We start from the raw sequence: 26,399 nt of genomic DNA on the forward strand, positions 1-26,399 counted from the left end.
TTCGAAGGTCTTATGCAATGAGACTGACTGCTGTTTACTATATGTGGGAGTGCAAAAACCACACATTCTTCCTCGAAGAACACACACACACACACACACACACAAACGCACATGCACACAGTGGAACACATGTGCATGACCTAATGAACCAGCCAATAATGAGTGTGTACAAGCTTGTCAAACTGTGTGGTTTTCACTGTGGTTTATTCTCCGTCCAAAAAGCTGCTGGCAGACATCTGTGCATTTAAACAGTGGACACACGTCAGCGCGCCCGATACGCTCAAATTACAAATGTTTTCTAGAAAGCTCATTGTTTTCTAAGGATGCACTGCAGCCCAGGCATGGCGACCTTTCCGTAAGTTCATGACTCTGTTTAAAAAGAAATCTTTAAAGCGCAGAGTGTGTCTTTGTGTGAGAATAAATACTCTATCAAAGCTGTGACTTTTTCAATGAATACCACGCGTTATTGAAGATTCAGTGATTTTTTTTCTCTCCCTGAAAAAGGGCACTGTCCATTTGATTTGTAATTTGGCCACAAGCAAAGTATTTATGCCAATGAAAAGGACTTGATTTGGCTCAGAAATATTATTAAATGTCAGTTTAGTTCTTTTTAGTTGGAAAAATTTTTTTGATTCCTTTCTGTCCAGACGTCCATCTATTTACTATCTGATGGAAAAAAAATTAAAAATAAAATTCAACGTAGAAATATAGTGGGGTCCAAAAGTCTGAGACCAATTTCCCTCTCCAGTGAATGATAAATTAAAAAAAAAAAAAAATGTTTTGTTGCAAAAATGAAAAGCATGGTTGAAATGTCTTCAGTTTCCTGAATAATATGTGTTCAAAGGTGATTTGCCAGCTTCTGAAATGAGACTCATCTTTGCTGGAGTTTAAACGTGGAAACTTACAGGTCCAAACCTGTGAAAACGTTGATTGATTGATTGGTTGAGGGATTGATTGGACTTACGGCCACTAAAATCAATGATAACAAATCTGGTTAACGCACACAGAAGCAGAAGAAGGCCGAGGCCAAAGCATCCGTGTGTGTGGTGGACTGATGATTTAATAAAAAGAAACATGTAAGAGAACCCGTCGGTGTTCTCTCCTGTCTGGAGTCTCAGGGTAACACAGCAGGGGACGTCTGGACGCAGTGTGACCTGGGCGACACCTTCTGCAGGCCCACTGCCTCTGCTCTGTCCACTCTCTGCTCTGTCCCTCCCCGCCCCAACCATCAGACAGCCGGCGAGGGCAGCGATGGGATCCGGAGAATCTGCCTGTGGCCGTGTCTCTGTGAAACAGCTGCCTGGACAGTGATCCAGTGTTGGTGAGTGGGTGAACCCCCACAGCTCAGTAACACCGGGTACTGAAACCCTAACACAACGACAGTCAGACAATCTGACAGTATAAATAACTGCTCGGCCGTAGCGTGTGTAGTTTCCTGCTCAGAGGACTGAACGTGAACCTGCACCTGACTCTGCTGCATGACTCTACCAGGAGCGAGCTTTAGAGACACGCCTACTTCCTGGATATAAGGACACCGACCCTCACACACACACACACAAACACACACACACACACACACACACACACACACACACACACACACACACACACACACACACACACACACACAGTGTTTTTTTTTCTTTTGTAATAAAGCGTCAGCTAATAAGAGAAGGATTGTTGTTGGCTGAGCCAGTCGGAGACGGAGGAAGATGCTCTGGCTGCCAAATCAGTGTTTTCACAGCCTGAATCACAGCTTACCACTGATACTAGCCCAGGGAGGAACACACACACACACACACACACACACAGAAATAAATTACACTGGATACCAAAGGATTGATGCATGTGCACAGTGCACATGTGCGCAGACCCCCCCCCCCCCCCCCACACACACACACACACACACAAACATGTTGTACTGCACATGTGTAGATACAATACACACACAATAGTCCACTATGTGTGTAACTACATGCTCGCACACAATTGAAACTAATTAGAAACACACACACACACACACACACCAGCACCGAGGAGCCAGAACACACTGACTGGTCTGCACACAGGGTGCGATGGTGCGATGCTGTGTGTGTGTGTGTGTGTGTGTTTGTGGTCTGTCCCTCCTCAGACCACTGTCGATGAGTCCTCACCGCTGGTGACCGGGAGCAGCCCACGAGGCCAGCCGCTTCACAGGTGCTCCGACCCTGTCACCTGTCACCTGACACCTGACACCTGTCACCTGTCACCTGGCCATGATGGACTGGCCCTTGTCAGAGTCTCTCAGTCTCAAGAGAAGCGTCGTCGCCCAGACCCTGATCAGAGCTGTGCGCGTCCTCGCTACATATGCACACACACACTAAAAATCAGACAGGACACACACAGAGACACACAACATCACACAAACGCAGACAGTCACACACCTGAATTTCTTTCTCTTCCCGCTCTGTCTAGCCTCATTCTTCAACCCAACACACACACACACACACACACACACATAACTGTTCACATTGAGTGGAGAGGAACAACAGTCGCCATCAGCAGGCCTCCTTCTTGGAGCAAAATATCTCCCTCTCTCTTTTTCTCTCTCTCTCTCTCTTTCTTTTTCTTTCTGTCTCTGTCTACCTCTCTCTCTCCCCCTCTCAATCACTCCTCTGGTGCAGTTTGGGCTGTTTCCATGGCAACGCGCCGAGTCCCATGGTCGCTGGAGGGAGAGAGCGCTACCCCGCTCGTCCTGCCCAAAAAAAAAAAAAAAAAAAAATCTGCTAAACACTCCTTCAAACTGTGGACTACAATCTGTGTGTGTGTGTGTTATTACTCTGTGTGTGTGTGTGTGTGTGTGTGTGTGTGTTATTACTGTGTGCGTGTGTGTGTGTGTTATTTCTCCCAAATGATTGGAGTGGCTACCAAAAAACACCAATTTCAGTCTGTGCCTCAGTCTTTGTCTTTGTGAGACACAGACTCTTCGGTGCCGCGTTGGATATCGATGATTGCAGATTATTGATTTACACACATTTTCTGTCTCCTCCTGGATTATTACAGATATTATTATTCTAATCATCAGCACATGGAACAGTCAGTGAAGTCTAATCTAATGTTTGCAGTCTGACTGACCAAGTATTTGGTGACGAGCCGATCATATCTGCGTTATGAGAAACTCTAAACAGAATCTAATGAAGATTTTGATGAGATTTCACAAGTTTATGTGTGAATGTGTTTATCGTCATCGTGGAGCTGCGTTTCTGTTCACTGTCCCATGATGGTTTTCACACCCTAACAAGAAGAGCGTTCTGGAGAAATGATGAACAGTTAAGGATTTTTTTTAGCCTGAAAATGGTCAAATTTCGGAAAATAAAGAGGAAGAAAAGGAAGAAATGTTGTCATTTAAGAAAATGTCATTATCTGCCTCAAAAAACCCACAAGTCTTAATATCAAACTGATGATTAAAGGCTGTTATGGCTCATTTTATAACAAACGATCAATATTGGAAATGTTAATGAGTATTCGTTACTGTACTGTACACATTTTTTTTCCATTTGCTGGCCCTTTGTGCTCCCTTTGTCAGAATGCAGGAAGAAAGAAAGACAGAAAAAAACAAGAAGGAGGCTGTTTGCTTCTGCCGCAGACGAAACGCGGCTGCACGTCGTCTGCCTTCTATTTCTTTTTCATTCATTCCTTCATTCAACAGGCAGCCTGAGACAGGAGGAGGGTGGAAGGGTGAAGATAATAAAGGGGGTGGGGAAAATGAGATGGAGAGAAGAGGATGGAAAGAAGTGATAAAAAGAGGGAGAGGAGCTCGAAGAGAAGGATGAGGGTGGAAATAAAGCTGAAGAGTGGCCGAGAGGGAGGAGGGGAGGAGGAAGAAGAGAAGAGATACTGGTAAAGATAAAGAGATATGTTGGAAATGGAAATGATGGTAAAATGGCTGAAAGGAAGAGAAGGAAAGGACAGAAGGAAGGAAGGAAGTAAAGGATGAAGGAGATGAAAAGGAAAGAGGTGAGAACGGAGGGAAAGAGGAAAATAAAGGTGGAAAGGATGGAAGTGGAGGAAGGTAGAAAGTAAAATGAAGGTGGGGTAAAAGAGGAAAGAGGAGAAGGGAGGGAGCAGAAAACAGAGGGGAAGAAGAGGACGGAAGAGAAAGAATCGAGACGACGAGGAAGAAACTAGACTGGAGGGAAGGTGAAAGTGAAAGGAAAATGAGGAGGAGAGGAAGTTAGGACAAATGGAGGAAAGAAGGAGGAAGAGGAGTGGAGGGATGAAGAGGTAGAGGGAGCCATGGGGAGGAAGAAGAGAGGGATGAGAAACATTAAGAAATGGTGGATGTGAAATACAGTAAGTAGAAGGAGCAAAAAAGAGAGAGATGAGATAAAGAGCAAGTGAAGGAGATAAGGACAGGAAGAAGAAGAGGAGGAGCAGAAAGATGAAAGAAGGGTGGAGGAAGAAAAAGAAAATAAGAAAAAAGAGAGAAAAGAAGGGCTGAGGAGATGATGATGATGCTTCCTCCTTTTATTCCTTTCAGTTCTCTTTTCCCTTCATTGTTCTTTTCTTTTCCATCTCCCCCTTCTCTCCTGCTCTCTATCACACCCACCTCTAATCTCCCTTCTCCTCCCCCTTATCACTCTTTCCTTCCGTCCTTCTCTCCATCCTCACTGCCTTCTCATTTCTCGTCTTCCTCCTCTGTCCTCCAACTTTTTCCTCCTCCACTTCCACTCCTCCTGCTTTTGTCTCATAATCTTCACCCATTTACTTTCCTCCCCCCTTCCTCCCCCTCCTTCCCACCCTCCCTCTTTGATTCTTTTTTCAAAAGCCTCCCAAACTCCCGCGTCCCCCTGCAGTGTCTATTTGTTTGTACATCAATAATTTCTGGTGACAAATGGCGGCCTTTTCATCGCTCACATGCAAACCTGAAGCCTGACACGCTCACTTTCTTATTCCTTTTCATTTTCCCTTTTCTTGTGGAGCGAGCGGACGCTTCGACAGGTAGATGTCAAGCTTCTTTTCCTGTTGTCTGTTGAGATAAACACTCCTCCCCCCGCCCAAAAATCCAGACGAAGGATTTTAAAAAAGAAAACAGAATTTGGACTGCACCAAAAAATAAATAAATAATAAAAAAAAAATAAAAATAAATCAATAGATAACTGTAATGAAATAAAATGTTTACAACAAGCGTGTGCACACGAAAGACGTCGTGGTGAACCAGGTGCAGGGGACAGAACGCGCTGCTTCACTCTGATCGTCCATCACCGTGGTTACAGCGTGGACGGGTACTCGGTTAAGGTAAAGATGGCGGTCATGGTTTAAAGACAGGGACACTGAGCTTCGGTAGGAAGTCGTGTTTGACCACACACTCAGAGCTTTGCACCGAACACCGTCTCAGCTCTGTTCACACGCGTGTCCAAATGTTTTCAGGCCTCGCCGACGCCGGTTTCCACCACAGCGAGCAAATCCCTGCAAATCAGATCACACCAGACTCCGGCAGCATTTCAAAGGCAGGCGGTTCAAGGTGCTTCACGTCATTACGAAGCAATAAATTAAAGTTAATCAAACACACACACATGCAAATAAAAACGCCAATACTACGGCCTTCCGTTTGCTTTCAAAGAAGATCAGTGTCGCAGCGAGTCGAACACCGATAAACTGATCCGCCTGCTTTTTCACCACAAAATGCTCCAGGCAAGGATGAGTTAAAGCCTTGTACTGACACCCTGTGAAAAGTCGTACTGTATACTACTGTACTGTACAACAGTTGTGTTTGTTGCCATGTATCACAAAGCCACAAGTGACACGACTGGAAATTCAACCCCAGATCTGTGTGGAGGTGGCGGTGAACTCTACCTCTGCGCTGCCTACGGTGGTCGGAGGGTCGTTTTGTATACACCTACAGTCACTGACGACAGCGAGGACTGATTTTACACAAATGTTCATTAAACAGAGGAGATCACTGTGTGTATCAAACCGGTTTGTGTTATCAAACTGTCTCTGAGGCTTCGCACTGTGACACACACTGAACTGAACCGAGTCAAAGGTGTTTCAGGTGAAAACTCTTCAGGAAACTTTGTGAGTTGGTCCTCAGGTTCTGTGTGTGTGTGTGTGTGTGTGTGTGTGTGTGTGTGTGTGTACTGTACTGTGTGACTCAAGACACAGTGATACATGTGTGCATGTTGTGTATCATTAACTGTAAGTGTGTGTGTGTGAGTGTGTGTCCTTCCCACTTGTGATAGTAAAGAGAACAAGTGACATCCCATCAGCACCCTTCACTGCAACCTCCCCATATTCAACACACACACACACACACACACACACACACACACACACACACACACACACACACACACACACACACACACACACAGAATCTGCAGCCAAGCAGAGAAAATAGTTTGGCTGCACATCCTGTACTGCTTGTTTAAGCTCCACACTGAGAAACACCAAACTCTCTCTGTTTCTTTGTCTCAGTGTCTCTTTTTCACTCTATTTTGTTCTTTGTCCCTTTTTCTTTCACACACTTTACTCTCTCTCTCTCTCTCTGTCTCTCTCTCTCTGTCTCTCTCACACACACACACACACACACACACACACACACACACACACACACACACTGCTCTCCATGTGGACAAAGCTTCCATTCAGAGGAGGTTTTGGTCAAGCGGCTCGGCCTGCTGGTGAAACTCAACAATGAGACAGAGGAACTGATCCAGATCTGTCTGACTGGTTTTTAGATCTGTCTGACTGGTTTTTAGATCTGGGTGACTGGTTTTTAGGTCTGGGTGACTGGTTTTTAGATCTGTCTGACTGGTTTTTAGATCTGGGTGACTGGTTTTTAGATCTGTCTGACTGGTTTTTAGATCTGGGTGACTGGTTTTTACCTGGTTTATCGGATGATTTAAGGTTTAAATTTTTTTTAATTAATTTTTTTTTAACCTGGCCAGTAATCGGCTGATTGATTTTCATGTTTGGCTGAGTGTTTGGTAGACTTGTTTTTAAACTGGGCTGACTGGTTTTTCCATGTCCTGCTTCCTGAGTGCTTTCTGGATGTGACACACTGATGTTTTTTTTTTTAACTTGACCAACTGATTTTAGATCGGGTGACTAACTTTGTGACTGTTTTCCTAAGTTTCTTTGGCGACACTGACTTTAAGGTAAATTATTAAAAAAACAAACAAACAAACAAAAAAACTGGTGGATTTTTAAATAAAGATCAGTTTGACTGTTTCTCGTGGCTGACGGACTGATTTTCATGTTAACAGACTCGAAGTGTGAGGACGGTTTTTGGGATAAGGTTGGTTGGTTACTTTAATGACTGTTCAGTGACCAGCTCATGGTTTGACTGACTGATTTTAAGATTTAACTTCATTTTCAGTCAGACTGAGAAGTTCTGACAGACCACCGCTCAGATTTATGGAGCTGAATTTTAGAATGACCACGTCTGATTTTCTTGTTTGCTTTTTTCGTTCAGACAGATCATCAGATCTCAGTTTGATAAAATCCATTCTTAAGTTTGGTTGGTTGATTTTTAGGATGTTTGACTGACTGGTTTACCGCCTGTTCTGAAATGACTGACTGGTTTGTGGGTTGCCTGTTTTGGGGGATGTTTTTCTGACTGAATTTCAGATTTGCAGGGTTCATTCTGGTGATTTTCAGATTTACTGACTGGCTGTTTGCATTTTCTGCCTGTTTCTGCCTTTGTGATGAAAGTTTGGAGAACAATACAGGACGTTTACTGCCAGACTGTGATGCAATCTGTGTGTAAGTGTGTGTGTGTGTGTGTGTGTGTGTACAAATGCAGCTTCTTAATATGATGCAATTATGAATTAAATGTGTGCGAGAGCGAGCGTGTCTATAGATCGGGAGTGTGTATACATACAGCATGTGTGCATACGTGTGAGTGTGTGCGCAGTATGATGCAATGAGTATGCAGAGCAGCCAGCAGAAAGCGGCTACGCACTCCAATAAACAGATATACTGGCACAGGGTATGTGTGTGTGTGGGAGAGAGAGGGAGTACTGTACTACTGCGAATGTGCGTACTGTTGGTGCGTGAGCGAGTGTGTAAACAAGTGTGAAAGAGAAAGACAAAGTGTGTGTGTGTGACCGAGTACTATTACACATGCAGAAAGGAAAGAATCTTAGCAGGAGGTGTGTTAGAGCAGCAGGGGAGATGAATGCATGTATCGGTGTGTGTGTGTGTGTGTGTGTGTGTGTGTGTGTTGACCAGCTGGTGTTCCACATGTGGACATGTCCTACGGAGCCAGAGACTCCAGCAGAGAGGCCCACTCCTACAGTGGATCTCTGCCCAGAGTGTGTGTACGTTACTAATGTGTGTGTGTGTGTCTCTGCCAGTTGGTGGGTGTGTTATGAATGTGTAATGTACGTATGAGTCAGTTTATTTGTATATGTGTTATTTAACCGCACAGCATCAACAGAGTGAACACACAGCGCAGCACACAGTGTGATCCCTGACCATTCAGAGAGTCAGAGCAGCACTCGGCTTCACAACACTGACTCACACTGTAACTGAATGTTCATACACTCAATCAGGACGTGGTTCAACAAAAGAGTCAAAACATCATCCGCGATCAATACAATCAATCAATACAGTGAGCCGCAACATCACAGCGTGACTCCGTATCATGTACACGGAGTCAGAGTCGGTTAGGTATCGATACAGTGAGTCAAAGCCTGATTCAGTATCGATACACAAAACTGACTGAGTATCAATCCATCAGTCTTTTTCTGATCTGAGTAGTATGTTTCTGTGCTGTGACACAAGTACTGTGACACATGTACTGTGACACACGTGCTGTGACACGTACTGTGACACACATACTGTCGCAGTGGAAATACTTCATACATGGAACAGGAGTATTTGTGATGTAGTATCTGTTGTCAGGGCGCTGTGGTGCTGACCAATACACTGTTTAATATTGGCTGCTTGTAAGGTCGGATATTTACTAAGTGTGTAACTGTGTGTGCGTGTGTGCTCTGTGTGTGTGTGTGTGTGTGTGTGTCCACAGGCAGTGCAGTGAAGGGAAGCTAATCCACTAAAGTAACAGAGAACCGACAGAGTCAGAGGTCATTATCATTCACACACCAACGAATACAACACACACACACACACGCATACACACAACGCACAACACTTAATCTGCAACACATCCTGCACACAATACACACGCACACAGATGAGATTCTGTAACACGGACACACACACACTCACACACACACACTCACACACACAGCCTTTGTCTTGACATCCATCTTGCTGTATCTCTTTTACTGCTTCTCTCTCTCGTTTACTCACATTGAGCTGGAAAAAGACTCATTCGCCAGTTCTATTCTTCTTCTGCACCCCCCTCCACCCCCCGACCAAACCAAACCTACAACCCACCCACAGACACACACACACACACACACACACACACACACACACACACACACACACACACACACACACACACACACACCAGATGGGTCCTAATCTCCTGTTGCTATAAACAAATACAAACCGTTCGAAGAAGCAGACAGAGAGACCAGTGTGTGTCGGTGTAACTTCTTGTCATCTAACATCCTGTTAATTCCTGCGACAGCGTCAAACAAAACTCTTCTGAGTCCCACACACACACACACACACACACACACACACACACACACACACACACACACACACACACACACACACACACACACACACACACTGGCCTTGGACAGAGACGAGCAGAAAACAAGCTAATGCTGCACAGATGTAGGGGTGATCGGAGGCCTTTGCTTTCCACACAACACTGCTGATACTGTAGCTGTGCTGAATGAACACTCATATATTGCAGATTTATCAGTGATCAGTCAGCGGGGTCAGTCTGTGACATGACGGAGGATTCTCCAAACAGAAAAACAGACAGGAAAAACCAGCACGATGCTCTGAGTTTGTTCGGTTTGTACTTAAAAAAGGAGAAAACCATCAAATTCTCCCATTTGTAAAACTCATCCGACTTTCCTAAAGAGCTAATTAAGATCCCTGCAAGGTGGAAAGCTACAGCGACCGTCAGTGCATGTCCGGCCCACGCCCTGCCCACGCCCTGCCCACGCCCTGCCCACGCCCTGTCCACGCCCTGCCCACTGACCAACACATGATGGTTTACAGGACGATCTGTTGAATCACTGCTACAACCTGCCTGCTCCACTGTTACCACAAGGTTAAGCTGAACCCACCGACCCAGGAGGAAGCTGCTTTGGAAGATATCAAAGTTCCTGTACATGCACCGCTGCTCTGCTGTAACTCTTCACGCCCCCCAGGGAAGAATTACTTGGAAAGAATCGAGATGTTGTTACAGTGAAAAAAGGCTCTGGCCTCTCGGAGAAGATTAACAAGTGTAATGCTGTGCAGATGTAGGTTCAGTACAACTCCCACTCTCTGCTCACTGCTCCACTGCTGCGGTGAAGAAGGAGAATGTGGCAGCATGAACGTAACATACAAACGCTGAGAAATCAGCCGGTCTACCGAGTCTCCGACGCTGTTGGGAAGCATCAATTTGAGGTGGTCGTCACATGTCAGGATCTTATCTTGGTAAATCTGCTTTCCCCTAACATGACATATCTAAATTCTAAGGATTTACTACATTTCCCAGAATCCCTTTGATCAAATGCCGAGACAAGAGCATGAACTTGTTGCCTTCAGCTCAGGGAAGCCTTTCTTTCCACAGCAAAACTGATTTGAAAAGCCAGCTTTTAAACTCAATAACCTCGCTGTTTCTGGACACAGAGCCCAGAATCTCCTGGATCATTCAACGGTTATCAGAGTTCATCTTTAAAAACGGGTACTACAGTACCCATGAGCCTCAGCGCCCACTGAAATGGAGGCATTACCAACCCGAGCTTTGAAATAAGTTCCAGAAAATTCTAAAAGCTTGGTTACTGTGGGGAAAAAGGTAAAACTGCAGTATTATTGATGCAGCTGATGCAAAAAACTCAAACCTGAATGAAAGTTCTACAAAGCACAATCTATATTCTATTGCCAAAAGTATGTGGACAGCATTTACCTTTGCATAACTTTGGTCTGGAGCTTTTTGTCGTGGTTCACCCGTTCGATCTAAATCTAAATCTAATGCTTGAAACATTTTCTCTGCCATTAATGAACCACATCAAGATGTGGCACCACACTGACTTACCAGTGCTGACACCAGTTCCTGTACCAGAACACCACCACATCAACACCTGTGAGACGTGTAAAAACAAAGTCACCTAAACACGAGCTGTCGTACAACTTTGCTTGAATAAAATAATCAAAGTGTAAAAATCTTAATGTAAATTTGGTGATAAAAGAAAAAGAAACCTCTCAGACATTCAGCTCTGGCTGCTGGAGAATCTTTCGTTCTACGACAATCGTGTTGAGGTTCCACACGCAGCCCTATCCAATACGTTTGGCCCATTATCCACACCAAGAACAAATATACGTCAAACTGCTAAAAGGACCCAAACATGTGAAGCTCTCTGCCAACAGTTGTGTAACAGTGTTCAGGGTGGATTTCTCCTTCAGGCACACACACAAATACTTGGTCCAGGTCCGACTGTTTCTGTTGTTTCAACCCTTGAGGAGGATTTTTGTGGAAAATTCATGCAGCACTAATGCAAAATAGACTCTCAGAAATCAAGCTCACAAAGGGGGAATCAACAAGGGTAATACTGTACAGATGGAGCCATGGTCCAAGTCCCACTTCTCCGCGCTCTCTATGCTCATATTGTTTTGTGCTGTGAGAGGAAAACCAAGCGAGCAGGAGGGGGGTCAGGTTCAGTGTCGACCCAAACAAGCTCCAATCTTCACATGATTATACAACAACAAAAAAATCTGACAGCAACTGCTTTAAAAAACAGTGTTGATCTGGAATCAGGAAGAAAGAACCAAGCTCAACAACAGACACAAAAATCCTTACAAGAAAAAATCAACAAATGCAACGCTGCTCTTATAGAAGACAATTTTTATGGGCTGCACCGATGTTTCGCCTCCTTCTCTTTTAAAATCAAAGTCCCTCTGCTCCTCCCATCCCATTTCTCCCATCTCCTCATCCATCCCCGACCCTTCTCCGCCCTCAGTCGCTGTCTCTCAGGTTTCAAAAACCTGTATTTAATTGTTCCATGGAGACCTTTGACAGCTGTGCGCCAAAACACACCTGCACATCTGGGACCTCCACGAAGTAAGACGACAAAGATCAACATCAGACCAGCTCTACGACCATGTGACATGTGAGTCATGTAATCCAGACTTTAATGATGTGCTACAAACTGCACGTTGTAATTTCTTATTATTTTATCTGTATTCCGGCAACACGACCAGCTGCAGATACATTTAGCTTTATGGCTGATTGGGGGGCATTTACAGCACAAATGGCTCATTCACACGTACAGATGGAAACTCCGGAGACGCAGCAGTGAACCATTCATTGTGTAATGATCCTTGAGAAACATGCTGATACCGCCCACCACTACTCAGAGACTCAAAAGGTGTCCGGCGGTGTGACACGGTGACGTCGAGAAGGTGAATACCTCTGACGTGCAGCCCGCTCGCGCTTTTTCTGAGTCTCCCATGAAACAGGATAGAGCCTGAACGAGCCGGCAGGAATAAGAAAAACGATGTGTTGAAAGACGCCGCTCGGGAGATCAGCTGGATGTCCAATCAGACCTGAGTATGTAAGGTGTGTGCTAAAAGACACGTCCCCACGCTTCAGGCTCCTGAGGGACCCCTGTACGTGTGAGCGTACTGTTACCGTTCACTGCTCCTGTAGAATAAATGAACGGTAAACTTTCAGAAATAACACACAGCTGACAAATTCAAGTAAAAGTCTGGAGTGGTCAGAATAATTCGACCCGTGGAAGCGTCTGAAACCTCCTCCCTCCCTCCCTCCTCCACCTCTCTGATGCTGGACCTGAGGGCCTGTGTGAGTGCTGCGGAGGTGAGAGTGTAAGCAGGAATATGAACTTCTCTCTCTCTCTCTCTCTCGTTTTTCATTCTGTCACTTTGAATGTGAACGACCGGGAGCAACACTACGAGCGTCTTCCAGGAGAGACCGCGTGAGCTGTTATCTCCGTATTAAAATGTTTACTGCACCTTGCCCGTCTCTAAGACAGGAGGCGTCTCATCTTGAGTGTCTGAACAGCTATGAAGACTTTTGCCTTTGGACATGGTTGAAAGACACGCTGAATAAACTGGTTATTTTCTAGCATACCCCAGCCGTAGTAAGGCGTTGTCCCACAGTGAACCTCAGAGCAGTTTCAGTGCTGCACATCACAACATTTTCATCCTCATCAAACCAGCCACTGAGCCCACAGTCCTGAAGGGAAGCCTCCGCAGCTGTCCTGAGTCTCCGCTCATCTCCACTGCAGACAGAGCTGCAGCAGTGAAAGTCAGGCTCACAGGGAATCAATATAAACACTGACAATGAGACATCTCACTGTTCAAGCAACATTTACTTCACATTGATGAGTTAAAGCAAAAAACTTGTCTATTTGCACTTTAAATGGGCAGAATCAGAAATAAGGACGCGAGGAAATGAAACATTCGGGGACAAAAAGCCCATCTGTGTTCAGTAAAGCAGGCAGGAAGCAGACTGTGCTTCTAACTCTGTTCTAGATTCATCAAAGTGGACGTGAAGAGAAAAGAAGCCTCCACTTACAGGATGAAAAATAAGATCTCTAATGACCATATTTAAAAGCCCGTATTAATCTTAACTCACTAAACGTAGATGTTAAAGACCTCTGCATGTATTAAAATAACCTGTAGGTGTTTTGTTAATGCTCCCCTGCTGCCTCACCCCCCCTCCTCCCCCATACACCCCACCACACCCACACACACACACACACACACACACACACACACCTCTGCTGCAGCTCGATGTGCAGTGTAAATGATGCAGGTTGGGGAATCCTCCATAATGTTTGCTGAGTTTACCGACTTAGCTGACGGCTGTGTTTTCTTATCCTCTAACAGAGAGGGTGATTTGACTGATGCTCGTAACAGATTGCATCACAGCAGGAGACGAACTAAAACGGTTTACGCACCGCGGCTCTCCCTAAACTGTCTAACAGTGGCAGCGCTCCACCTTGTAAATTTGGAATAGTAATTTTAGAAATTTCCCAGCAGTCTATCTCCAATTGGCCTTCACTGGGAGTACTGTTTGATATCAGTGAAGTATCGCAGTGTACCACCTCTGAACAGCAGAAATATGATCTCAGCTCTGTGAAACTAACACTCTCACTACATTTTTCAGCAAAACACCTGAGCCACATTTAAATCTGTTTTTATTCAAAACCCAGTTAATTCAAGGCTTTCGCTCCTCAGTCAGTGTTTCTAACACTTTAACATGTCTTCATACATGTTTTTCACATGAGCACACTGCTGTGACATGTGACCCACGCTGACAACACTAAGGCGAAGGTGTTTCTGTAAACACGGAAATACGAAACAGCAAGCATATCATCCGAAAGTGTCACAACACGAAACGTTCCCGTTTCTTTAGTGTGATGTCACCAAGCTGATTCTCAATGCATCACATCTTCTTTTATAATAACTACACAACAGACCTACAGGTGAAGCAACAACCTCACCTGACCACAACTTCCTGTGCTGTCAGTTTCACTGTCCTGTCACTGTCCATCCGCCGCGAGCAGAAGCTTCCAATCCCGATTCTCTCCCGTCGGATTGGCCCTCAGGTGCCACTGTGCTCTCACAGCAGTTCTAAGATAATCCTACAACTGAACATCAGTTTCTGGTGTTCAACTATTTAAAGGCTACTCCAGTGATTTATCACTGAACTTCCATAAAACTGTGGGACCTGCTAAAGGCCGATTCCATTGGACCCTTGTGCCTGACATACGTGCACATCTTAAATCTGGAGTCTAGAGCGAAGATAATGGATATAACATCATCAGGTTTTCACTGATCTTCATGTGTAAAATCATCCAAAGATTTTTTTTTTTTTTTTTGTAAATTTCATTGTGTCACTTCTGAAGCCAAACCTGAAAACTTCACTTCCTCAGAACCAAACTTCTGTCTCTCCATTTCTGAAATGATCTGCCAATTTCAAAACAAATTTCATCCAGAGCTCATCCTTTCATACATTTGTGTGATTTCTGACAAATGCATGAAAGATTGAGTGCTTTGCTGATCATTAGCAGACGGGCTAAACGTGGGTCATCTGGATGCTTTCTTCTGCTGCAATTAGCTTGTTTCCCTTCTCCATCTTCAACACACTAACCACATTTTCTTTAACTGTAATTGGATTAGTTACCTTTAAAATTTCCATTTCTGCTGTCACTTCAGCTCTTTAAAACGTGTAAAATCTGCACCTTTCTAACCCCTCCACCTGAAAAAAATCTGTTTGAGAATGTTTTTTTTTTTGAGGAATATCTCTTGAGTGGCACTTAACCAAACTGAACAAATGCGTTGGTGGATGGATGGAAGGGTGGGCGGCTGATAGGGGGAGCTGTGAGGCGGATCTACCTTCCAGACTAAAGCAGTATAACACTCATTAATCTGAAGCACTTGACTTCATCATGGTCTCAATTATGTGGTGCTGGATAAACTCCAGGGTTACTGAGCGGCCGTCGCCGGACGGAGGAGACTGGAAGAGCAGTGCTTCACTGAATCCTGACCTCCTTATCTTTTATGGACAGGAATCCTAAGTCTCTCTGAGCCACGGAGACGTCCACAAGGACACACTTAAAACCTTCAGAGACCTTAAGTTGATTAAAGATTGAAAATCAGAGTCTTAAATATGAAAACACAGAGTGAACTGAGGAGAGCTGAGTTTTTTGGTGTTGATGAACCTTCACAAATCTCTCAAATGTCATGTGGTGCTTTTTTTCTTTCTCCATTCTTAAGCACAAACTGAAAATGAGCATAACAACATGAGGATGGAAACACGCTGTGTGTTATCATGGTTTCTAACTCCGAAATGTAACCCCTTCCTAATCCGGCAGTGGCGACAGGTGTGTTAACTGGTTAGCCCCGCCCCTCACGTCAAACAAAACCTCAACGAATTCAACCACCGAGACAAACTGTTCTCTTTGGACCCACATCTGTTTAAAACGTACACACAGGCATGATACCAACAGGACTTTAATCTGTGGTTATTATTATTCTTTTTTCAGAACTACACTTTTTATGACGGCTTGTGTTGACCTCGTTCACGCTCACTCAGAAAGCCAATGAGCTGTAAAGTTACTCTGACGCTGGCTAAAGCTGAGTTTGGAATAAAGATGTAAAGAAAACTACCTGAAAAACTCCCGCGGCACGTTTTAAAGATACTTATGTGGAGCATGTTTTCATTCAAATGTGCTGTAAAGCAAAAATAGAAAGTTTACTTCAGGTTCTCTGTTTTCTGCATTAGACTGAATGTTTGTTAAGATGGAGGCAAAATCTGGATAATTAACAATGACACTGTGAGGGAGTTCACGTCTTACACTGTGCACGAGCGTCGAGGAGAATTACATTTAAACTACAATAATTAGACTTTATAACACTCTACGTCTCCTCGGACCAACACGGCCGCTCGTGTTTGCTGAATTTGCTGCGCACTTTTCTCGAAATTCAGGATCTGGTCAAAACTTTGCAAAAGAAGAACAACAGAGGGGCTTTGGATCTGAACACAGACTTCGGATGACACATTTCTCAAGTCAGAACACCCACAACAACATTTCACAGCAGAGGGAAGAAAAAAAAAAGAAAACAGCCTAAAAGTTAAAAAACTCAACAACACCCAAGACCTGAGAAGAAGAGCTGAAATCACACGCAGTCACCAAGCAAAACAAGTGAATCACCGACAAGTAAAACGTGTCCCGCCACAACCGGCCACCGCCACAGCTCCTGCGCAGGTGTGTTGGTGGAAAACCCGACAGAAAAAAAAAACCAACAGAGAAAAAACGAAGAAATGGAGAGCGGTGGTGGCGAAGTTCAGCAGCAGCAGCAGGGAGGCTACACTTTAATACTACAGCTCAGTGAGAGAGGCGAGCAGCAATCTGCCCGGCCACACTGACTGCCCACACACACCTCCTCCACAGGTGTGTACGTGTGTGTGTGGAGTTTTAGGGTGAGTCATTCTCTCCCACGTAGTCGATACCTCCACCAGCGGTTGTGGAGATCCCATCAGCCCTCACACAGCACCTGCACCGCTCCTCACACTCCCACCGCTGGTTCAGATCCCCGCTCGCCTCCTGCAGCAGCGCCGCGGCAGCCGCTCCGATTTTAAGGCTACAGCCGCAGCATTTGGAGGTAACAGATGGCGATTTTATCAACAACAGTATGATCAGAGAGTGACACAACGTTAGGGCATCACATTAATCGTGCAGCCTTTGTTTTCCGCAATTAATAATGAGACACACCAGGAATACTCAAACATTTAGATCTGCTGGAAACACAATGTTGATGTGATGTGCTGTTAAATCTTTGCATAATTAGGACTAATAATCTCATTCACATCAAAATACCTGCAAGTCATAGCTGTGAAGTGATATCCTGTGTCAGTGCGCTGATAGAGACACATATCTGGAATATTAGCTTTTCAGGAAAGCAGAAAACAGGCTTATCTTTTCTTAATGCCCGTTCGTTTTTTGAAATGATACAGTAGGTTTTTAATCAGGTTTCGAAGCCCTGAGGGTCAAGAAGCTCACCCAGCATGGAAACAACTGAGGCAAAGTCTCCATGCAAGTGAGAGAGGGAGAAAACCCACCAGAGGATCAGGTGCAGGTTCGGCTCTGCAGCCCCAGCAATGTGCCATTGGGTGGATGTTTTCACTCGAGGTGCTTCATACCGTAGCACCTCCGATGCAAATATTTTTAGCAGAGCTGACCCATGTGCAAACTGCACCCATCACCCTGGCAGTGTTAGCATGGTGCTCCACCCCTTGAGCTTCACACAGCCCATTCAATAAAGCAGAAGGGCCGTGAAAATAAACCTTCCTGAGCACCCAGTGGGGCTGGCACCGGCCCGCAGGCTGGCTGGAGCCCAGGAAAACGCTGAAAAAGCTGACTGGACTGCAGCCAAACGCTGGTAAATTTTGGCTCCGGTTGGTCAGGTTTTCTGCACTAGTGAGCCCTTAGACTGGTGACTATGGTTTGGTGCCGGTGCTGCAGTGGAAAAATCTCACATACAAGCAAAAATGGTATGGAATACAGCACTTCCAACACCGAGCCTGGTTTCAGAAAACTAATTCCACAACATGTGTATGAGTTTCCAGTTTAGCAGCTAAACCAGCTTCACACAAACTCTACAACCCAAAAGGTCAAACGTATCACGTGACTGAGGTCTGCAGTATAAACCAGGCAGGCAGGGTGACCTACTGATTTGAATATGGAGAGACAGTTGGTGTCGTATTAAGGTTTTTCACACTCGGCTGTTTCAAAGGTTTACAGAGAACAGGATGAACAACCGTCCTGCAGAAAACCTCGTCGATTCGAGGTCTGTTGTATCCACAACAGCTTGTACAGGTGCATCAGTCCCACCATTTCTGATGAATGAAGGCTGGTCCCTGTGTGGCCTATGTAGGAAGACGATGTCCCTGTTCTTGCAGCCGTCTCTGAGAACAAACCAGATCCATCTGAAACTGGGAAAAACTGCAGATGTGGATCCAGAGGAAGGAAAGCAGGGAGAGAAGGAGCGGTAAGAATCGAGCAAATGAACAGACGGGCCACAATCAGGCTCCACAACATGAGAGGACAGACTGTCCATGTCGTCCTGTTGTTGTCTCACAGCTCCAAAGCTTCCACTCCAGGAAACATACTGAGCAATTTGCAAACGACTTTTTGCCGATTGTATTTTCAGTGGACTGCTCCTTTAATATACTTCAACACTGACAAACCACCACTCAACTGTTGAGTGGTGGAAGCAACGGTTTACATGTTTGTGTCGATGTGCTCGCCTGTACATGGTCATCATCAAGTTTTTTTTTATTTTCCAGCGAAGTTTCTGTTTCTGTCTTGGTGGCAGATTTATCAGTGTAACAGTTACTCTGCAGACGTCCATGAGGGCTCGATATGTGGTTACCAAAAACTTTTCTAACGCAAACTGCAGAGCCTCCACTGAAACAAGCTTTGCTGAAAAGTTTCCCCGAACGAGAGAATTCCCTAATCACACAGGCGCCTGACGTAGCAGCAGCCTCCTGGACTACAAAGCCAGTTTAGCTCGGTGCCGCGGGGGCACCAGAGGCTGCGGACGCTGCCATGTTTAAACTGTTACTGCACGAACCTGCTGAACCGAGCATGTTGGTTCCAGCTGAGGACGGATCGGCCCTGTTTTCCAACACACACACACACACACACACACACACACACACACACACACACACACACACACACACACACACACACACACACACACACTATTCTACCTGATTCTAAAACCATCTCTTCTTTCCACCATCCATCCTGTCTCTGACTGTATTTACAGTCTGAAGTGCATGTCTCTTCCATTAGTCCTCCTTCTGCGGCTCTTTTCCTTTCCTCAAGTATCAAATCTCCTTCCCTGTTCTCTCAGCTCTGCTTCTCATTTTGTTCTTTCTGCCGTTGGATCATTTGATACCTCGCTCTCAGATACGATTTTTCCCTCTTCCTCCTGTTTGCCGTTGCTCTCTCAAACCAAGTCTCTCTCACTCCATCTGCACTTTTTAACTCTAGAGAGGACAATCTGCGGAGGACTGGACCTCTGTTTTGAAATGTCACAGCTTTCAAAGAGTCTCTCTGACGTTTCCCTGGAGCCACTTTCTGTGCAGAAGGTGTCTTGGCCTTCTCCTACTCATCTGAAAACCGGCCGGCCTTCCGGGTGCCCATCACTCTCACTCCATTTCTTCTCTTCACCTTTACAGCATCGCCTCTCTTCTTCCTACTCTGCTTTATCGACAAGCTGAAGATTTTTAGGACGATGCAAAGAAAACTGGCTTTAACAGTCAGTCAGCAACAGTTTTTAATTCAACGCAGAATAAGAAAACAGGAAATGAATTGTTAAGTGATGCAGGATTATGTTGCGTGTGGTAAATCATACTATCATCATTACTAATGAGGAAATGAAAAAGAGCTAATTTTATATGAAAAACTCGGACCTGCAGAAGTAAATGCTTCTAAAGGTCCTGAATTTTGTCAGATTGTGTCTCCTACTTTGTGAAGGACTGAAGGACACTGAAGGAACAAAAGACTCCAGAGATACGAAGCTGGGTTTGATCTCACTGTTAAATTTCCTCTTCCTGGTGGACGAGAAGCGACTGTACCCGATACCAGTGTGTGATTTCAGTAAAAACACCTGTGGAGCATCAGTGAGTGAAAACGAGACGATCCTCTCTGTTTCAATTCCCAGTTTTTCCCAGTGAAACTTTACAGTTCTTTAAAGTCAAAGCTGTACATTCTAACCCTGATTCATGACTTCTGTCTGCTGCTTTAATCATGTACATCAGGGATCATCACTGGATGAAGTAAATTTATAATATCCACTCTTCTTCTTCTTCTCCTCCTAGACCTCCACAGAGGTTTTAGATCTCTGTCTCCTCCTGGTTTTTCTCCTCTGAGGCGTCTGATCAGAGCCTCCTCTGACTGACTCATCTCTGCCGACCGGGGCTCTGAGCAAATCTCTGGGATTCACACCGGCTTGTTTTTTGGAGTCTTCACTCGTTACTACAGAACGTGGAGCTTTTTGTTTCTCCTACAATTTGACACTGCTGCTTTTACTGGACAACATGATTTACAAATGTGGTCAAAAGTGCGTAGTCCTACATTGTTCTTTGTGTCCTATATGTAAAGTTGACTTGTCCCTCGTTTTGAAGCTAATGTGTCTCTGACATGAGATAAATTTGGGTAGGATTTGCACCTGTGATGTGTTTTCAGGCTGAGCTTTCAGAGACTGACACAGTGAAACGTTACGTCAAACAGTCCCTCTCTGTGTTTACCCAGGCAGCTCACGTCTGGCCTGGAGTCTGAGGGTCTGCAAACTGTTTGTTTTTAACTGATCTCTGACTGACTGACTGACTAACTAACTGACTGACTGACTGACTGACTGACTGACTGACTGACGGCCAGGAATCGTGGTTCATTTCTGACATTTTAGCCACGCTGCACTGCGGTTGAGTTTTATTCAGCAGAAAGTGGATTTTCAGGCACTAAAGAAGAACTTCAGAACAAATCATTCTCATGGCCATCTCGTAGCTAAATGCTCTGTGACTCGGACACACAAATATTTCCATTTTCACTTACTGCATCAATATTTTTCGATGAATCATATAATCTATAACGTGAGGAAATACTGTAAAACCTCATCTGAAAATCGAGCCCATACAGGATGTCTGACACAGAAACCGACACTGATACTTGAGAGTTTAAAAAAAAAATCCAATGATGACATTTGGCTGATATTCATTTAATTTAACAACCTGTAACTTAAAGTTACAGGTTGTTAAATTACTCGGTTTACAGTGAAATCAAACAAAACCAGTAAATCATCATGAAGAAACAGTCAAAGTTCAGGGTTTTTCAGTGACGACTGTTTAAGTTGTGGTCTGAGCGATTTGTGTCGAGCATGACACAGTGAAAACATGTTTCCCCTTTAGCAACTGCTTCTGCACATAGTTGTTTTCCACCTTTTCGGACTTGAAAGCAGCACAGAACGCCTCTGAGAAATGATTGGACCACAGCTGACGGTGCAGGTGTTACGTCACCTTGCCTCCTCATCTACAAACCCTCTGGATGGCCTTAATTTCTAAAGCAACATCCAGTGAAAGCAGCTAATGACAGCGTTCCAGCTCCGTTTGCTGCCACTCTTGAGGAACAGAAAGCCTCCTCTGGATCTCACATCACATATTCATTATATTTGGAAAATGCACTTTTACACCAGAGCCGTGCAAACATCTCCCCGGAGACCGCCATCAAAAGCAGCCGCAGATCTTAGACTGCCATTACAAAGCAGATGAGAATTTAATACGGGACACAGACAAAATTGCAGGTTTGCAACCAAAAAAAAGAAAAGGAAAATAAAGAGTGAGCTTCCCATCGCCGCAACAAGTACAGACTCGTGTGCCGAACTTTCACAGGCCTCAGCTTACCCTGCACAGACCATCCTCACCTGCAACTGCACCTGTAACTGCTCAACAGTCTCATTTACTTGGTTACACAGCCTCCTGTTCTCACCACAGATCCCAGAAGCCTCCATCCTGTGGAGCCGCCATTAAACAAACACAACTCCAGACCTGGTGGCAAATGCCGAAATGGCATTTTACCGCAACGTCATGTGACACGACAGCTAAACTGAATACAGCTTAACGGTTTGTTTACTAATCAAACAGGATGTGCTGGTATACATTTCAAAATAAAATGCTGTTGCTTTAGTGGAACCTTCCAAATGCAGACAAAGTGTAAAGACAAAGACTTCTCCCCAAAGAACAATAAAATGTTTGTTACTCACTGCACTTCCTCAGAGGGGAGGGGCTTCAGTGGAGGGGGAGGGGCTCTTCCAGAGGCTCCACCTCCTCCTCCAATCACCGTTTGTCCTCCTCGGCCTCTCGCTTTATCTCTCCCTCTCTTCTTTCTCCTTTCTGGACGATCCTCGGGCCAGCAGCACTCTGGGTAATGTCCTGTGGGACATAAAGGCAGGGAGGGACGTCAACGAAGGAGTGAGTGTGTGTGAAAGTGTGTGAGAGAACAGAGGGCAAATCAAAGACAAGTCCAATCTACTGTACGTGTGTGTGGGTGTCTGTGTGTGTGTGTGTGTTGTGTGTTGTGTGTGTGTGTGTGAGAGAGAGAGAGAGAGAGAGAGAGAGAGACAGGAGGTGTTGGTGTGTGTGTGTGTGTGTGTGTGCGCGCGCATAAATGAAGCAGCGGTTTGAACCCAGTATGGGCCTTAAAAACTGCACCACTACAACTTGGCCCAAAAAAGAGGCAGTGGTTACCGTGGCAACATGTGCCAAAACGGAGAAAGGAGGAAGCAACAGAGAGTGAGAGAGAGAGAGAGAGAGAGAGAGAGAGAGAGAGAGAGAGAGAGAGAGAGAGAACAAACAGAGAGACAGAGCATGAGAGTAACAACGAGAGGAAAACAACATGTAACATACATGGCTGTGCATTAGTGAAGACGATAAACCCTGCAGCTGCACAACCTCAGGCATCGTCCTGAACTTCTGTCAGAATTACAGCAACATTACACAGCAGAACTATAGAACTATGATTACAGAACCATTCCACCTTAACAGCACTTCAAACCGTGGAGACGGAAACCGAGTCGATGGAGCTGGAGCTAATTAAAGCTGAGCAACGGTTACTTTTACTGAAGTTACACATGGGAGGAGCTGTTGTATGGTGGGTGACGCTGCAACATGTTTAACTCACAACAAACAGCAAACTACGTGCCACCGTGAACACTTTGCAGAGCAGTGAAATCCTGTCTCGCTCTATTATCAGCCCTGCGCAGTGTTCTGGTGTCTGATAAGGCTTCAGACCCGTGGATATATTTACTATTCAAACTAGACTTCATTTTCTCAGCGGTACCTGAAACAACATACACACACACCCTTGCATTTTTGGATGGAGAGACAATGAGAGATAGTAACCCCCGTTCACACAAACCCAAAACCCGAAGGGTGCGCTGTCAAAGCAGCATTCAGGAGCCTTTGTTAAACCAATCCCAGCACCTCGCAACAGCCGCTGAGACTCAAACACCCAGAAGACGCCCGCTGGTGTGACCTGGGGGAGCTGGTGAAGTTTCAGCTTAATGCAAATATCCTCTGAGCAGCTGCCACTTCTGGCAGAGTGTGTGTTATTGTTGCATTATCCAGCTTCAACAACACATAATGCAAAGCTAGCCGGCAGCCAGTCGCTCGCCATTAGTGGCAACGGAGTGTGTGTGTGTGTGTGTGTGTGTGTGTTCCTGTGTGTGTGTGTGTGTGTGTGTCAAACACAGAGATGCCAGATGTGTTGCTCTCATTAAAGCCAATCATTAACTGTTCATATAAGCATGTGATCACGTGATCACACACACACATGCTTGACTCAGTTGTTCACAGTTGCGTGTGCCATTGTGCACAGCTACATCATGCGCTGTCCTTGGGCGTGTGTGTGTGTTTGTGCTTGTGACACCTCTGACAGAACGTGGCGGCGTCTGTTTCTTGCTTCATGTCTTTGAGGAGATTTCATCAGATTCCCGATGTTTTTGGTTCCGTCTGATTGTGACTAACAGCAGACAGAACGTGAAATCAAAGCAATGTTCTCGAAAACGGGACTAAAACACTGGTTTATCAATTCCAGTTCAGCCAAAGGGAGAAGGTTAATCTGAGGAACGGGTGAATACGGAGAGAAGCTGGTCTCAGCGTTGGTGTAAATCTGTAAATAAATGCATTAAAAAAATCTGACGTCTATTTAACCTGCTCAATACTGATCGAAGTCTCAACAACTGAATGAATGAGGTAAAGAAGAATCCTCAGTCACCTGAGTCAGAGCTGCTGCTCTGTTCGTCTTTGCACGTCACGCTAATGACCGAGACGCCGCGGCCATCAAACGTGCCCTGTGGACCGCGGTTCCTGACCCTGACGTCTTTCCCGTGGATCTAAATGCAGACGTCCCTTTTGTCTCCGTTCCTGTTCAAAGACTAAACAGCTGACCGGTCTGTGGCTGAAGCTGCCGCCATCTGTTCCCCCGACAACGAGCCCTCCTTCAGAGTCCCTTAGATCTGTTCCTCAGAATCAACTGGTCCCGCTCAGCGTTTGTATACATGCCGCAGAGCATGATGGGATGTTGACTGCTTAGCTGTACCACGCAGTCTGTATGTGGATCGTGTCCGTGTGCGGTTGCGAAGCGGCCCCGCCCGCCACTGCTGACCCTGCAGCTGCTGATTAATCATGTTGATAAGTGGACGGGACTACAATAACTAACTTCCTGTGGAGCGCCGTCACTCTCACCTCACATCTGTCCCCTCTGAGCCTCCCTCTCTCTTTAAACCTGCAGGACACAGCAGAAGCGTTTGCAGGTCCAGGACCAGCCCACAGAATTTTGACCTGCTCAGTTTAAGGACAAGGAGCTGAAACAGGTTGAAAGTCTGGCATTCACAGCAACACCACTGCAGCTGTGACACCAACTCTGATGAACACTTTATATTTAAAACCTCAATCATCAGAGTTTTCAAACAGACGCAGCACAAAGAATCACTGAGTATTTTACAGCCACAATCATCCCGCCCGCCGATCGACGCCTCAGCACCATGAAGCTCCTTTAAGAGGGAATCACCAGCAGGATGTGATGAGTGCATGTGGTGTGTAGGTGTGTGTGTGTGCGTGTGTGTGTGTGTGTGTGTGTGTGAGAGTGTGTGTGTGGGTTACTGAGGCTCTGTGAGTGAGTGGATGAGATCATCAGAGGACTGCAGCTCAGCAGGGAGAGACACAGTCGGACAGAGTGAGAACAACAGGTCTTTTCCAGAGAGTCTGGATCCCCCTCAGGACTGACCTCATCCTCCATCCATCACCAGCCTGATCCTAACCAGCTCTGCTCTGGGACTGTGTGTGTGTCTGTGTGTGTGTCTGTGTGTGTGTGTGTGAGTCTGTGTGTGTGTCTGTGTGTGTGTGTGAGATACTCACAACGCTCCTGAGCCTCAAAGGTCACTGTCACTACACAGCAGTGAATATCTGTATCTTACTGTACGTTACTGCACCGACCGTCTGTGTGTTGTGTGGCAGTTGTGTTGTATTTCACTTAAAGGGACAGTTCGACTGAATTACAAAAATCTAGAACCCAGAATACGTCACTAGTGGCGTTTAGCTCCGCAGACAGTTCAGCTTTTTCTCTGACTGTTGTTACGTAACGTTTCTTATAAGCTCAGTGATTTTAGATCAGTTTGTTCACTCTGAAGTTAAAAATGTTTAAAATCACCAGTTCATTTCAATTCATGTCCAACTGATTGTTTGCTTAACTCATCAAATTATGTCCGACCTTCTTCATTTACATGTCCCAGCATACAGTGAGTCAAACATCTTCATAACTGTACCAGTGTGTCCCGCCTCGTCCATACGTCCCGCCCTGTGTGTTGCACGTCTTGCGGTCCTTTTGCATCATATGTGCGGTCCAGCTGTCCCTGCTCTCTGTCACCTACATGCTGTATTAATATTTAAGTGCCAAAGTCACTGAGACAAATTCCTGTTCGTCCTGCACTTCCTGCTGAGGCCACTCTGACACAGGAAGCCTCAGATTAATGCGCCGGCACAGGACGTGGCCTCAATCTATTTTCCTGTCCATACCTCTGCGCCGGAGAGTCGCTTAAAGTATTTTTAGGCTGCGGCACTCATCTGGATATTTTGCATATCTTAATTAGTGCTTACAAAACATGCAAATGAGCCAGTAGGCCCTAATTAATTAGCTTTGTGGGTTTTCTCCTTAAGTGGTGGTAGTGAGGGGGTGTCTATC

General features: G+C 45.3%; 1 protein-coding gene across 1 annotated transcript in view; it reads right to left on the minus strand.

Moving 5' to 3' along the window:
- LOC121192343 (zinc fingers and homeoboxes protein 2-like) overlaps positions 1-26,399 on the minus strand; it is an 84,171-nt gene that overhangs the window by 37,599 nt on the left and 20,173 nt on the right. The window contains exon 2 of the mRNA XM_041053992.1: positions 22,423-22,591. The gene's annotated coding sequence lies outside the window, so the exon portion shown is untranslated. The remainder of the gene's footprint in view (positions 1-22,422; positions 22,592-26,399) is intronic.

The sequence above is a fragment of the Toxotes jaculatrix genome, chromosome 13 (genome assembly GCF_017976425.1).
Source record: "Toxotes jaculatrix isolate fToxJac2 chromosome 13, fToxJac2.pri, whole genome shotgun sequence".
Classification (NCBI taxonomy): domain Eukaryota; kingdom Metazoa; phylum Chordata; class Actinopteri; family Toxotidae; genus Toxotes; species Toxotes jaculatrix.